Consider the following 14,046-nt stretch of genomic DNA (forward strand, 5'->3'; position numbering starts at 1 on the left):
GAAATCAGTACAGAGGTTCTTCCAAAGAATAGGATTGGAACCACCATATGACTCAGCTATACCACTCCTCAGTATTTATCCTCAAGAATTAAAGTCAGCATAAATATAGTGATACATGCATACCCATGTTTATAGCAGCACAATTTACAATAGCCAAACTATGAAACCAGCCTAGATGTTCATCAATAGATAAACGGATAAAGAAAATGTGGCATACATACACAATGGAATTTTATTCAGCCACAGAATAAAATATGTCATTTGCAGGAAAATGAATGGAACTTGAGAGCACTATGTTAAGCAAAATACGCCAGAGCTCAGAAAATTAAGGGTCATATGTTTTCTCTCAGATGTGAAAGCGAGAGAGGAAAATGGAAAATAAAAATGTGGAGAAGGGGAAATCTCATGAAATTAGAAAATAGATCAGTGGAGTAGAGGAAGGGAACCAGGGGAGGTAGTGGAAAATGAAATATAGCAAATTATATTACGTGCATGTACAAATATGTCACAATGAATCCCACTATTATTTATAGTTATAATGTACCATAAAATATATTTAAAAAGGAAATTAAATTACAATAAAGTCTTAAAATTAAAACTGAAAACTGTAAATGTATATTAAAAACTCCAGAGAAACTACCAAAATCATTTTTAAATGAAGTATAATTTATGTGCCCAAAGAGGAGAGCAAATTAAATTACATAGGGATGCTCAGTTAAAACTAGAGAAGTCAGAAAAATAATAAAAGACAAACAAAACAAAACAAAAAGAATAAAGGCAGCGAATGGAAAAGAGTTACAAATATGGTTCATATTAACCCTACTACACCAATAAATACTTTAAATGTTAATAGTCTGAATATTCATTCATTTATTTATTGGCACTGGGGATTAAACTCAGGGCTTATTCACCACCAAGCGACATTTCCAGTCCTTTTTGTTTCTTTTTTTTTTATTTTGAGACAGGATTTCACTAAGTTGCAAACTTACGACCCTCCTGCTTCTGTCTCCTAAGTCACTGGAGTTACAAGTATGAGCCACTGAACCAGGCCTAACAACACAATTTAAAAGAAAGTGATCGTCATAATAGATTAAAAAAAAAAAAAACACTCAAAACAAGATTCCACTATATTTTATCTTAAAAAAATTTATACATAAAAACAGGTGGATTAAAATCAAAGGGATGCAAAAAGATACACTGTGCAAACACTAATCAAAAAGCTGGAGATGCTACATTAATTCCAGACAGAGAAGATTTTAAACCAACGAGAATTATCAGGAGAAGAGATGGGCACAACTAATCATAAAGAGGTAAATCCCCCAAGAAGATACAACTACCCTTAAAAATGTGTGCAGGCAACAACAGACCATTAAAATACATGAAGCAAAGATCAATAGAACTGCAAGGATAAATGAATAAATTCACTATTACTCTGAAGTTTTCAACACCCCCTTATCAGTTAATGACAGATTTAGTAGGCAAAAAATGGCAAGAATATAGTCAAAATGAACAGTACTATCAATTGGATCTAATTGACATTTATAGAATATTCACCTAACAAGAGTAGAATACATTTTCTTCTCAAGCACATGAAGATCCAGCTTGGAATGCTCACCAAGACTGGCCACATTTGAGGCCATAAAACATAATTTCAGGAGTTTAAAAAAGAATGAAAGTGATACAAAGTCTGCTCTCAACTAGAAATCAATAACAAAAAGTCCTCAAATACTAGAGATTGAACCACAGACTTCTAAATAACACATGGATCAAAGAATAAGTCTCATGAGAAATTCGGAAATGAAAATACAACTGATCAAAATTTATGGGATGAAGCAAAATCAATGCTTAAAGGGAAATTTGTAGCACTGAGTATATATGTAAATAGGAAAAAAAAAAAATCCCTGTAATCCATCATCTAAGTTTCTGCTTTAGGAAACTAAAAAAGATTGTACTAAATCCAAAGTAAGCCAGAAATTATTAAATTAATGTGTGGGTTGTTTTTTTTTTGTTTGTTTGTTTTTTAATTCTCAGAGCTGAAATCAATAAAATTGAGTATAGGAAAGCAATAGAGAACATCAAGGAAACCAAATGTTGATTCTGTTAAAAGGTTTATTGCACTAAAAAAGAAACAAAGCAAAAATCGGCAAAGGAAAGAGGTACATTAAAAGCCTGGCCCCAGCGCAGTCACACAACTAGCACTCAATTTTTCCATTAAGAACTTCAACAACCCCTTCACAATGGTCTCTACCAGGGATATTCATCAGAGACTCAGTGCTCAGGATTTTTCATTGGGGGTTGATCAGGTAGCAGCACTATTTGCCAACTTCACCTAGTTGATATTTATCCAACTACACACCTAACAACTGGGCAAAGCACATATATTATGTCAATATTTTAATAAAGAACAATTGGAAGGGCTGGGGTTGTAACTCAGTGGTAGAGCACTTCCCTAGCATGTGTGAGGCACTAAGTTCGATTCTCGGTACCACATATAAATAAAGGAGTAAAATAAAGGTCCATCAACACCTAAAAGTATATTTATAAAAAAGAACAATTGGAAACTGAAATTGAAAACAATAGCATTTACAATAGCATGGAAACATAAAATACTTAGGTATAAATTTTTTAAATCTGTGAAATGTCTGAAAAGTATAGAATATGTCTGTGAGAAATTAAAGAAAATTGAAATAAATGGAGAGAGAGACTTTGCTGAAGAATCGGAAAATGCATTACAAAGATGACAATTATTCCCAAAGGACCTATAAATTCAATAAAACCCCAATCAAAATAGCAAAAACCTCTTTATAGAAATTGTCAAACTGATTTTAAATTTTATATGAAAACAAAAAATAGCTAAATAAAAATTTAAAAAAAAAATTTAAAAGAATAAAAAATGCTAGGCCTTACATCCCTGACTAATTCTTAGTCTAATTAATCAAAACAATGTAGTATTGGCATTAAAATAGACTAATCATTGGAATGAAAGAAAGTCCACAAATAAAGCAACACATATTTAGTCAATTGATTTTCAATAAAGGTGCTTAGATAATTGAATGGGGAAAGTTTTGGGTATTTTGTATTTTGGGTTTTTTTTTTGTTGTTGTTGTTGTTTTGTACCAGGGATGGAACTCAAGGGTGCGTAACCACTGAGCCACAGCCACATCCCCACCCCTTTTCATACTTTAATTTTATTTTGAGACACCATCTTGCTAAGTTTCTTAGGGCTTTGCTAAATTGCTGAGACAGGCTTTGACTCAGGATCCTCCTGCCTTGGCCTTCAGAGCCCCTGGGATTACAGACAAGTATGCGTCACAACTCCTAGCAGTGGGGAAATTATTTTCAGCAAATTGTACTAAAACAAATGACTAAACATATGAGAACAACATCCTCAACTCCTAAGTCACATCATATGCATATTAATTCAAGGTGGATGATAAGACTCACTTTCTAGAAAAAAAAGTGAAAAATACCCATGTGACCTTTAGGTAGACATTGATTTCTTAGGATACAAAAGCACTCACAATTTTTAAAATTTATAATTTGGACTTTAGGAAAATTCAAAACTTCTGATCATGACATTTACCATTAATAAAACAAAAAGAAAAGCCACTGCTAAGGAAAAAGTATTTATAATACAATAGTCTGACAAATGCCTTGCTCTCAAAATGTGTATTGAACTCTCACAACGTATCTTAAAATGTAAACCATAATATGGGCACATGTTACAAAGGAAGGTATATTAACAGCCAATATGCAGACTGAACTGTGTTCCACATCATTAATCAACAGGAAAATGCAAAATAACGCTCCCAAAACTCCAATCGGATGCCATGTCATACCTGCAAAATAGCTAAAATTAAAAACCCTTATGATGTTAAATGTTGCCTATGATGTAGAGTAACCAGAAATCTCATATACTGCTTATGAAAATATAAAATGTCTATGAACACTCTGGAAGAACATTTTGCAGCTTCTTATAAAGCGTTTAGTACCCCTTGACCCAGCAATTCCACTCCTAGATATTTACCCAAGAGAAATGAAAACATATGCCCACAAAAATATTTATGTGAATATTCATGAAAGGCCCATTTGTGATAGCCAAAATATGAAATAACCCCAATATCCATAAACAGGTGAAGGGATAAAGGAATCTATGATATCCAAACAATGGACTATTATTCAGAGACAAATCACTGATACACTCAAAATAGGAATGAATCTCACAAACATTATAAGTGAAAGAAACCAGAGACAATAGAGTATGCATATGTGAGTCCATGTGTACCAAGTTCCAGAGCAGGCAATTGTGATGGTCATCTGGTAGCTTCTGGGTGGCAGGTGAGGGTCTCCTGGGAGGCACAAGAGAGCTCTGGAGCGTAATAAATATTGTGTCTTTATGAAGCCTGTGTTATTGGGTATATCCATTTACCAGTACTCAGTGGATTTTATGCTAGAAAATATTCTATTTTACTTTACAAATTAATGCCTCAATTTAAAAAAAAATGGAAGTCACAAAACAACCTTTCAATTCTTTCTGAATTATTAAGAACTTTACAGAGGGCTGGGGTTGTGGCTCAGTGGTAGAGCGCTTGCCTGGCACATGTGAGGCACTGGATTTAATCTTCAGCACCACAGAAAAATAGATAAAGTAAAGGTATTGTGTCCATCTATAACTTAAAAATATAAAAGAACTTTACAGAGATGGAATTCAAGTGAATGAATTCCAACTTTAACCATTTTGTAAAGTGGAATTAACCATATTATAGCATCCAGAAACAAGAGAAAGCCTGGTGGTCTTCCTACTGAAACACCAACCCAAGGGAGCACCTTGAAATGCAGCAATACCCTGACCAACTCCAGAAGCGCCCAAGGCCAAGGGGACAGTGGTGAGGGCTGCGCCTTCCAGAAATCTGCTTTCTAGGAATCACTGCAGCAGGCTTCTTCCCCAAGCACTGTGTTAAGTGAAGTCTTCATTTTCCTTAGAAGCTCTGCACAGATTATCAGCACTTTCCCAAATCTTCACCTCCCTCCTCTCCTAGAACTGGGAGTTGCATTAACAAAACAAAGCTTTGGCCTGCTGGGAAAAGGACAATGAAACCATGGTTCACCCAGGGCTCTCTGGAGGCAGCTTCTAAATTGTCTTTTAATTGAATAATCCCCACAGACCAGAATGCAAATGAAGTGAGGACAGAAAGGTAGGGGAGCCGATTTGGTTTACTGGCTGTCATCCTTTACTGGGGACAGCTGTTATATTCTTCTGGAACTTTGTGTTCTATTTCTCCTCCCCAAATCCATTTGTTTTTGTCTGTATTGATTTTGAAAAGGCTGATTCCATTAAAAACTAGAAGAATCCTTTGGCAGGCCTTGGAAAGCACGGGTGTCCCGAAGAGGGTCAAAGTGTCTTTGTCCCTAGGATCAGCGGAGGAAAGGATATGTTTAGCCAAGTCACCTCAGTATTTCTGAATCCTTGTCTGATATGGGATCAGAATCAATTAATCCTTTTGTGAGTATATCTGATGACCTACTGAGTGGGAAGAGGACACAAAGGAAACTAATCCAGGGGATAAAATATGGCACATAAAATACCAGGGGCAACGTGGCCAGTGTGCCGCCGTTCACAGAACCTGACCCATCTCATGCTCAGAACGAGCTGGTTCCGTGAAGAAATGGCTGAAGTCATTCAACAGGGCAGGGCTGGGCGAAACTTTTCTGGCAAGGGTCAGACAGTAAATATTTCAGGCTATGGAGTGGATTATAGGGTATTTATGGTAACGATTCAATTCTGCCATCACAGCTTGAGAGCAGCCATAGATGGCACACAATGAACAACTCTGGCTGTTGCAGCAAAGCTTCAAGTATCAGAAATTTACAAAATATTAGGCCTTTGGGATAGAGTTAGCCAATCCCTGCAGGGTGCTATAGGATAGTGAGAAGCAGAAATTTAAAACAACAATAACAATTTCTCTGGATAAAAGGATCTTCAGCAAAGATGCACCAGGACCAGGCCTTGGCAGATGGGGTGCCAATAAGATGGGGAGAGAGAGCAGGAATAAAGGTCTGGGAGCAGGCAGGCAGGGAGGGGACAGGCAGGAGGATCTCAGAGAAGATATCAGAGTAAAGAGTAAATTAGAGTGGCACCCTCTCTTTCGGGATTCCAGTGACTCCCTCTGTGCAGCCTGAGGAGTGGCACTTCTCTGCTGTGTCCCAGAGCGATGACTACAAATTATGATCTGTGAAACTCTGAGACGCTCCACAGAATGCTGACAAGGAAACATTTTTGAAAGCAGCAAAGTTTGGGAAACACAGGGAGAGCTGGGTTTAAGGAAAAGCACAGAGAGTTCCTTCACTGCAGAACGTCTCAGAGCCTTCAACTCATTCTGAGAATGAACACTGTACACTTGAAACTTGGTGGGGAGTATGGTAGGCAGAATTCCCCAGGTTTCACTGACATGCAGCTGTCCATATAAGTAACATGGGGGTCATTTAAATATGCTTGCTTGCACAGTTTTAGTCACACACAATTCCTCCCATGAGACCAGCTGCACAATCACAGTTGTGCCCATGTTCCCTCACTATTGTATCCCCAGGCGCTGGCACGGAGACATCTGATAACCATATTTTGGTTGACTGACCAAATGACCATGTCCAAATCCATTGGGTCCAGGTCTATCACAGGATCTGCATTCCATGGACCCATCTTCACAGTCAACTCCTAGCTCTGTGATGCCCAGGAAAGTGACCAGGCAGTTGGGAAGGAAGACCCACGCTACAGGCAGTGATTCCCATGGACTCAGGAAAGTGAAAGTTGTAGGGGATGAACTCACACAGCCGCATGGCCTGTCACAAATATGGAAAGAGGGGTGGGTCCAAAGAAGTGGGGCAAAGGTGAATTGAGAAGTGACCGGAACTGCTGGGCTGTGCTGACCTCATAAGATCTTCAAGAGAACAAAGCCAAACTCAGCAATACCTGTGGCTTCCCCAAGGGCTACCTGGGCATCCTACTGACCACCCTTTCAATGAATTGTCACAGAAAGTAACAATTTGCGGGGTTTTTTTTTCCTGTGGTGCTGGGGATTGAACCCAGGGCCTTGTGCGCACAAGGCAAACACTCTACCAACTGAGCTATATCCCCAGCCCCAACTTTCACTTCTGACAAGGGGTGTCAGTAGGTCCAGCTTCAGATTCAGTGGATTCACTAGATGGTGAGAAGGTTCCGTTTGTGTGCCTTCTCTGCTGGGCTGGCGGTGACAGCCTGTATGTGTTGAGAAGGCTTCTGAGGCAGTATCTCAGCCCCGGGAAAGCATGCCATCCTCTGACTGGTGGCCCAGTTTTTCCCACACCACCCACATCCTTGAAAACTCATCACTCCCCAGTTTGGGGGTTGGCAAACTTTTTCTGTAAAGAGCCAGATAATAAATATTTTAGGTTTTGCAGGCCAGACAGTCTCTGTTGCAACATTCAATTTGGCTGTTTTACTGAAAGCAACCCATTGCAATACATAAACAAATGGGTGTGGCTGTGTTCCAATAAAACTTTATTTACACAAACAGGCAGCTGGCAGAAGAGAGCCTAGTTGTTCCTGAACCTTGCCCTGGTTCCCTCTTCACTCTTTCCTTGTGACATGCATCTAATCTCCTACATCAACATGTCCTGAGGCAGTGCTTCTCAACTCTGGCCAAACCTCGGTGCAATTAAATCTGAATCTCTGGGTGGGACCAGCATTGGGATTCTTTGGGTCTCCCCAACTAATATCAGTGTGCCTCCTAGGCTGGACAATGATTCCAAGGGTGGCCACTGTTTCCCCTTCCTGCTGGGTAAGTCACATCACAGAGCTCCAAGACACGATTGCAAAGAACCTGCTTCGTGAAGAAAAAATATCTGCTCTGCATGTTTTGGCTTGGAAATTGAATTCTGCATTGAAAGTTCTCTAATTACTTCCTGTGTGCACTTGCTGCAGAGACAACCTACCATGAACTCCCTGAGAGGTGGATCTGTGCTTTTCCTCAGGCTCACTCACTACTGAACCTGACAACATCACAAGATCCAGCCTGGAACTGGATCCAGGATCCAAATCATGTGCCCACTCAGTAAGTGATTGCATTAGCCAGGGTCCTCCAGAAAAACAGGAGAGATGATTGAGAGACAGATAATAAGATATTCATATCTAGGATAATCAGATATTTGTATTTTCCTTAGAGTACCTCAGTCTTCTCATCTGTATAATTCAGTAACTGGGAACTCCACCACTGTAATCAGCATCCAACATGATATAGGTAAGAACTCAAGCATCCATGCTGAGTAGCTCCATTGGCCTGAAAGGCTTGGACTCACCCTCTCCCCCAGAAGCCCTTCCCCTTCTCAATGGATTCTTTGGCCCTTTTCTATTCACCCCAAAGGAAATCCTCAGAAGGTGTGTTTTGAATGGTGAACCCCTAAGAGCAGAGTCCAGATACCTGGACTCCTGGAGCATCTGTCCTTTCCAGAGACACTGGTCTCTGTCACGGAGCCCAGGGCCTAGAGGCTGTCAGTCAAAGGCAATGGGATGAATAACTAGATGGACACTATTTTTCTGTACTACTTAGGGAACATTTTTATGTTTCACTGTCAGCCAGGAAGACACTTCCCTCTCCGCAAATTAGTTCCCAGCCAACAGAGGAATCTGAGAAACCTCCTTCTCATCCAGAGCCTCTCTCTCTGCCTGGATTTCACTCCATATTCCGTCATGAAGTCAGACACCACCCTGGTCTGGCCATGATGGCAGGGACTTCAGGGAAGTCACCATGTTTGCATCCTAAAACACCTAGCATCCTTCTGACCCCAAGTGGGAGTGGTAACACCTACCTCTTCAGGGCTTTCTGAGGATGGAATGGCAGAAAATGCACAAATGTAGTGGGCAAAGTGCCCACAGCAGGCTCTTAATGGATTTTGGTTCTCTCTTCTTTAGTGCTCCCCCCGCCACTCCTGCTCTGGGATGATGGCCAGCTTTTTACAACTTAGATTAGAAAATAAAAATTAATAGGAATATTAGTTCCAAATGAGCCAAGCAAATATCCAACTCCCCATGCATGTGTATCCTGCACGGAAGTGACATGTACTAGCTACTCAGGCGAGCCCCTCTCCCAAGGTCTAGTGCCGTCTGGTTACTGCTCAATAATCTCATTTTCTCTTTATATGTGAAAATTGATTTTTAAATGATCTGTTCCAGAATATTTCTAGGTATTAACATTAAATTAACTCACTTATAATTCCCCAAGTGTCACAGTTCCTTTTAAAAAAGCAGATAATGAATATCCCTTTCCCAGCCATCTGGAATCTCTAGCCTCTGAGAGTCCTCAAGTCCAAGTACTAACAGCCTCTTTAACAAGCCACTTAGGCAGGCCTTGGACTGCTGCCTTCTGCAGGCGAGCTGGCCACTTGGCATTTCATTTTAAGAGGCTCAGAGTGGAGTATTTAACTTCAGCATGCTGGGTTCAAATCCTAGCTCCTCTGCTGAGCCAGAAGCTGCTATCTCATCCCTAAAATGGGTTCACAACTGCCCATATTATTGTGAAGTTGTCTTGGAGAATAGATGGTTTCCAGGCGTCATGGCGTATACCCATAATCACAGTTACTCTGGAAGCGGAGGCAGGAGGATCCCAAGTTCAAAGCCAGCCTTAGAAACTTAGCAAGGCCATAAGCAACTCAGTAAAACCCTGTCTGTAAATAAAATATAAAAAAAAAAAAAGGCTGGGGATGTTTCTCAGGGGCTAAGTGCCCCTGAGTTCAATCCCTGGTACCAAAAAAAAAAAAAAAAAAAATTGAGGGTTACAGGTTAAAACACATTTGGTCAGGGACCTAACACATAGTACCAGGTTAAACAGTACAAAACACTGCCTTTTTGTATATGTGTGTGTGTGGTGCTGAGGGTTGATCCAAGGACTTCAAGCATGCCAGGCAAGTACTCTACCACTGAGCTATACCCTGATCCTTTTTACTTCATTTTGAGACAGGGTCTCACTAAAGTTCCCAGGCTGGCCTCGAACTTGTGATCCTCTTTGGCTAGGATTACAAGTGCACACTAACACACCTGGCTAAAATTGACTTCCTTGTGTGTCAGAATGGTTGTATATTGGCAATTTCATATGGTTCCACCTACCAGGGTTTCAGTAAATGAGAGCAGTTACTATTGTGGTGGTGCTGACAGGCAGGCAGAAGGTGGAGGGAAATGTCTGAACAGGTAAGATGAGAGTGGTATCATCTTCCACACCTGGGTCCTCTCTAACAGGAGACTGAGCTTCCTGAGTGAGTAGGCCACCACCTGCATGCAGTCCTTCAGGGACTTCCCACTGCTCCTAGGACACAAGAGCCTTACTAGCTCATGCTAAGGAGGCCCTGCCCTCCTGGCAGCCACACCTAGCCCCACCTCCCTCTCCACCCTCCACCCAGCCACCCTGGTCTCTGCTGGTCATCAGTGCTTATGACCTTTGTCCAGGCTGCTGCCCCTGTCTAGAACATATCCTCCAGCTTCTACTTACACAGTCCTCATTTCTCCTCAGACCCATGTCCTTGGGACAGCCACCTCTGCCCTCCCTGACTGGGAATCACTGTTGGGTACTCTTACAGCTTCACAAGCCTGCCCTCCATAGTACTTATCCTAGGGGTCATTGTCCACTCATGTGAGCGATTATTGAGCTGACAGGGCCTCTTCTCTAAAGGGTGAGATACTATGTGATGCTGAGCAGGAACGCAGTCAAAATTACTGAAGGAGTTTGGAGGAAGAAGGGAGTGAAGGTCCTCTAGCATCACTGCCCCACATTGGTCCCCAGAGCATAGCAGGAGCTCAGAGTGACTAAGGGCAGTCAACCATGAGCCAATCTCTGACTTAAAGAGATAGGAACTGAACAGAGTTCGAGGGTCTGGGCCCTTAGGGCTGCTGTTCAGTCTAATGCCATGATGGGTAACTTCACAAAGCAGCTAGAAAACCCTCCAGGTGCTCCATTGAGGGCCCTAAAATCCCTCACAAGGAGACTCAAGACTAATGGACACCCCAGCCTGGCTGGGCTTTCCATTCATTCTTTTGTTTATCAAGTGGTTTCTAAAGGCCTTCAATATGTGGCTTCAGTCCTTGTGCCCCAGCAGCCAGAATGAGCCTTTTAAAATCAAAGCTGTTGCTGCTTTGCTTAAACAATGATTTTCCACTAACGTGGAACAAAACTCAAGGTCATACTTAATCTAGCTCTTTGCTGCCTCTCCAAGTCAATCAGACACATGGGCCATCTTTGGATCTTCAAACAGGTACAGCTTATTTCCACCCCAGGATCTTTGCGTTTGCTGTTTGTTCTTCCCAGGGATGCTGTTTCCCCCACCAAATCTTCACATGGGTGGCTTTGTATCTTAACAAAATTGCCAGATTCACAGTAAGACCTTCCCTAAAACCCCCTAGGGTATCTGTCCAGCTGCTGCTATGCCCAGCACCATCCAACAGGACTTCATGTGATGATGGGCATGTTCTGTGTCCATACAAATGTAGCCACCAGCCACATGTGGCTACTGAGCACATGAAATGTCACTTGTGCGACTGAAGAACTAATTTTTAAATTTTATTTCATTTTGATTTATTTCAATTTAGCTTTAAATATCCACAAATGGTTCATGGGTACAATACTGGGCGATGACAGACCCACTACCCAGTTTTATTTTGTTTATTGCACTCTGTATCTGAAGTTGTTTTTTTTTTTAATTGATTCAAAGTTGCCTGTATATCTCCCCATTAGAAACTTGAGCTCCATGTGAATACAGAGAAATTTGCTGTCTTATTCATAGCTGGAACCCCAACATATGGCTGCCAGGAAGCAGTTGAATGTTATTTCAATAAGTAGGTTTCCACCAAAAACCCGTGTTGACACAGTTATCTTCATTACATCCATCCAAGGGCAGAGGACTTGTGTGCCCAAGCAATTGTGACATGTACCATACATATCACCTCTTTTTATTTTTTATTTTCATATGCGTAGATGGACAGCATGGCTTTGTTTTGTTAATTTATTTATTTTTATGCAGTGCTAAGGATTGAACCCCATGTCTCACGTGTGCTAGGCAAGCCCTCTGCCACTGAGCTATAGCCCCAGCCCCATACACGTCACTTCTACTGGTACAAATACTCACATTTGCAAGGGATTCTCTTTTCTAATCAGGTGGGTTTAAGGTTACCTGAATAATAAGCTTGTGCCTGATGGTCTGTATCATTTTATTTTCTCAAGAGGAAGGAAAAGGGGGTGGCAAGTACCTGAGGACACCAATGCATTCGGGAGTATGTCACACATGTAAGCATTGTCTGTCGCTTTCAGCAGATGCTGGGGATGGGTGGCTTTAGCATCTTCTTTCTTGTTTTTACCCAGATTCTCCACTACTTCCAATCAAGGGCTCCTATGAGCCACACGTGACCCAAGCTGGCCAATCAGGGAATTGTCAGGGAATGCTGGAAGACAGAGGTGCCTACACTCTTTAACAAGGGACCCAAGATGTGGTGTTACTGCTTGGGCTGGCTATGGCCATCTTGCTCCCCACATGAAGATCATGCTTGCATGACAAAAGCAGAAGCAAACAGAGCTAAGAGCTAGTTAAAAAAAAAAAAAAAAAGTAAAATGGGATCGCATGGCTCTGGCCAGATCCTTAACTGGTTGTGTTAAAAGACGGAGCCACACCTGGGAAGGCCCAGGTAAGTAGGTATTTTAGGCAACTTTTTCACTGTTGTGACTTCAAGACCTGACAAGAAAAACTGTAGAGGAGGAAATGTTTATTAGAGAGCTCAGGGTTTCAGGGATCTCAATCCATAAATATCAGACTCCATTCCTCAGGGCTCAAGGTGAGGCAGGACATCATGGAGGAAGAGTGTGACAGCAGCTCACATGGTGATCAGAAAGCAGAAAGAGAGGTCTCCACTTGCCAGATACAAATATATACCCCAAACCAACACCCCAGTGCCCACCTCTTCCAGCCACACTCTACCACTTCAGTTACCACTCAGTTAATCCCTGCCAAGGGAGATTAATTCACTGATTGGGTTAAGACCCTTACAACCCAATCGTTTCTCCTCAGAATCTCCTTGTACTGTCTCACACATGAGCTTTTGGGGGACACCTCACATCCAGATCATAACAGTAGGCAACAATTCCCTTTTGGTTTCTAACTCTAATTTGATGTGAGTTTCTGAAGTCCTGAGGGAGCATCCAGAAACACATGCAATAAGGTTTAGCCCCCTGAACCTCAGTTTTCTTCACCCATGAAAGCAGGACGTCAACACATATTTGTGTTAGTTGTTTCTTTGATGGAATTCATCTTAAAAGATGGGAGTGATGGATGGAATTCAAAGGGCTGAATGAAGCTGGCCTCAAAAAGGTTCTGGAAGCTGAATCAAGAAAACCATCAGGATCCTGGGGAACATTTTCTCACTCTTCCTTGCTGCTTATCTCTAGGTATTTGCCCTGGTTTCCTCTCTGCAGACCACCTTTCTTGGCCCATGAGTTCACAGAGCAAAAAAGAAATACAACTTCCCCATATTTACATTTTTGTGTTCAGAGCCAGTGCATTCTGGTTGAGTTTTATTAACCAATTCTTAAATCCTGGGAGAGGGTGAGGATTGTGGGTAGACACAGATGGGAAGCAATGGGGTCAAACTTCACAAATGTGGTTCTTGGGGGCCTAATGAATGAAGGGGCTACTGGGGGTTATCACTGTTAATCTATCAGAGACCCCCAAAAGTATCTACTGTGCCATATGTATAGGGTGTTTTTTTGGGGGGGAGGTGTTTGTTTGTTTTGGTACCAGGGATTGAACTCAGGGGCACTTGATCACTGAGCCTCATCCCCAGCCCTTTTTATATTTTATTTAGAGACAGGGGCTCACTGAGTTGCTCTGAGCCTCACTAAGTTGCTGAGGCTAGCTTTGAACTAGCAATCCTCCTGCCTCAGCCTCCTAAGCCACTGCGATTACAAACATACAGCACTGTGCCCAGCTTATATAGGGTTCTGATAAGGACTTTCTGAGCTAACACAACATATAAGAAAT

At 41.6% G+C, this 14,046-nt stretch overlaps 1 protein-coding gene and 1 non-coding gene across 6 annotated transcripts in view; both read right to left on the minus strand.

Annotated features, from left to right (window-relative positions):
- Cacna2d3 (calcium voltage-gated channel auxiliary subunit alpha2delta 3) overlaps nt 1-14,046 on the minus strand; it is an 873,532-nt gene that overhangs the window by 538,730 nt on the left and 320,756 nt on the right. The window lies entirely within an intron of this gene.
- On the minus strand, nt 7,060-7,133 carry Trnat-ugu (transfer RNA threonine (anticodon UGU)). The gene has a single exon. It is a non-coding gene; the product is annotated as a tRNA-Thr (tRNA).

This window comes from Ictidomys tridecemlineatus, chromosome 2 (genome assembly GCF_052094955.1).
Source record: "Ictidomys tridecemlineatus isolate mIctTri1 chromosome 2, mIctTri1.hap1, whole genome shotgun sequence".
NCBI lineage: Eukaryota > Metazoa > Chordata > Mammalia > Rodentia > Sciuridae > Ictidomys > Ictidomys tridecemlineatus.